Here is a 2428-nt window from a genome sequence, read left to right on the forward strand (position 1 = left end):
CAAACCATAGCTCTGAAGGGGGTGGGGTAAATCAGATCTGAGGATCTGGTAGTGGACTTCAAGATCTCAGTGAGGAGAACACCAAGCTGTGTATTTAGCCCAGCTACCCAAGACAGCAGGTTTACCAGTGGTAACTTTTGAGTTTAAGGCAAAATGCAGTCTATGAAAAATAAGTTACAAGCTCTTTGCAACAGTAGCTTCTCATGGACTTATTTTTCTCCCATGTCCAGACAGGGTCGTATATTGAATGAGGCTCTTTTATTTTGCATGGGGCAGGGGATTTGTGACCATGGTCCCCTCTTTTATTCCTCTCTCTATGGAAACCCAGATCATGGGGAGAAATATGCAAGGCTGAATAAAGAGAAGCCACAGAAAGGAGTGCTTGAGAGCGGCATCTGTTACACTTGGGAAGTTAGACTGACAGGAGAAGGCGAAGGAAACCTCTCCAGCAGATTAGTTAGAACAGCAAGAAGATTTGACTATATGCAGATATTTTCTTAAAAAACAAAGCACCTAACGTGCAAGAGATTCTATTTCAGCTGCTAAAGGACATGATTCCACCTGAATTCAATAGGCAGTATCTATATTCATGGGAACTAATTATTAAAACTAAAGAAAGAAAGGAAGGAAGGAAACAGAAAGAAAAGAAAGAAAGAGAAAGAAAGAAAGAAAGAAAGAAGGAAAGAAAGAAAGAAAGAAAGAAAGAAAGAAAAAGGAAAGGAGGAAGGAAGAAAGAAAAAGGAAAGGAAATAATGGAAAGGAAAAAGACAACTAACATCGGTTTTTGTTCCTGACAGAAGCTATTCTTATATTAAAAGACTGAAAAGCAACGGTGTGGAAAAGCCTGTCGCTGGGTGCAGATGCCCCGTCCTCAACACCACCGCACCCCCCACAACCAGCCTCGGGGCAAAATGTCTGAACCACTTTGGCGCGGCTGGCCTTACCTCTTCGCTCAGAGGCAGAGCCGAAGCCACAGGCAAGAGGAAGGTCTTTTTTTAAGAACTCAGGCAAGTCAGAATTGGAAGAGGACCCACTTCTTCTTCATGCAAAAGTCTTATCAATTGATAATTGCCTTAACTCCCTGAATGGCCAGGCTAAGATTAACAACTCTTTCAACCAAACGCAGCTGCAATGGTGGGGGTGGGGAACCCACCGACAACAACAACATGGCAATGATCATGATCCTTTTGCTCGTATAGTTTCTTCAATGTGTTTCCCTCTGACCTCTAAACTGACCCAACCCAGACTGGCAAATGGATCCTTGAACAGGCAGTCTAACAGAGCGCCGGAAAACTTTTATTTTTGTTTAATTTTAACAAGTTATTTTTTTCTTCATGAAGCAAAAGTTCGGGCACAAATGAGATTGCATTCTTGCAACGGAAGATACACACAGTTGGCAGTAAAGAAAGGACGTTCCTGGGCAGAAGGAGAAGAGGAGAGGAGAGGGAAGGAGGAGAAAGGAGAGGAGGGGAAGGGAGGGAAGGGAAGAGAAGGGAGGGAAGGGAAGGGAGGGAAGGGAAGGGAAGGGGAGGGGAGGAGAGTGGAGGAAAGGGAAGGGAGAGAGGAAAAAATCAATTTCTAGGTTAAAAGCAGATAAACCTTTACAATAGGACACCAGCAAATGAAAGCAGTTTCAATGAGGGAGAAGGGGGAGGGCAGAAGATGGCAAGTGATCCTCTCTACCAATAATTACTAAGTGTTTATCCTTTTTTTAAGAGAGAAAGAAATAGATCTCAACCAGATGCCAGACTTTCCTGCATAATAGACACAGTTTACATTTACCAACATAAGCTCTTGCTGCTCTGTGCTCTCATAAGAAATTACTCATTTCACAGGAAATATACGCTCTTAAGCTGTATAAAGGAATGTCAGAATAAGCTCACCTTTTTTTTTTTTTCTCATTTTCTTGCATTTTCTTCAGATCTGTCTTCTTAGAGAAACTAATGCCTTAATGAATTTCTGGTAGCTGCAAGCCTTCTTTTATTTCTGCTAAATATATGAAAATGTATGCAAATTTAAATCAAGCTTAACCTAGGAGCTCTTGCAATATATTTAATGGAATTTTAAACCAATAAGGGAACTCTGATGCCGTCTTCTGTAAGTGCAAATATAATTATGCAACTAGGTTACCTTCAAAATTATGCAATGAAAGGTCATTTTTTAACTTCAGAGATCGTGCTAGGTATCCGATGTTGCCTTTTCCCAGCTAGAGCAAATCTAAAATATTTGAATTTCACCCACTCTGCTTACAAGCAACACATTTGCACGGGGCTGTGGAGCACATAGACTTGTCCTTCCCGAACTTATAAAAGCTTAGGCGGAATACAAGTCTTTGCTCTATTTTCCTCTAACCAAAATGTAAAAACAGTCCCATCTTCCCAAACTGAAAGTAAATTCAAGCTTGATGGGAATGGGGCGGGGGGGGGGG

This window comes from Lipotes vexillifer, unplaced genomic scaffold (genome assembly GCF_000442215.2).
Source record: "Lipotes vexillifer unplaced genomic scaffold, Lipotes_vexillifer_v1.1 scaffold267, whole genome shotgun sequence".
NCBI lineage: Eukaryota > Metazoa > Chordata > Mammalia > Artiodactyla > Lipotidae > Lipotes > Lipotes vexillifer.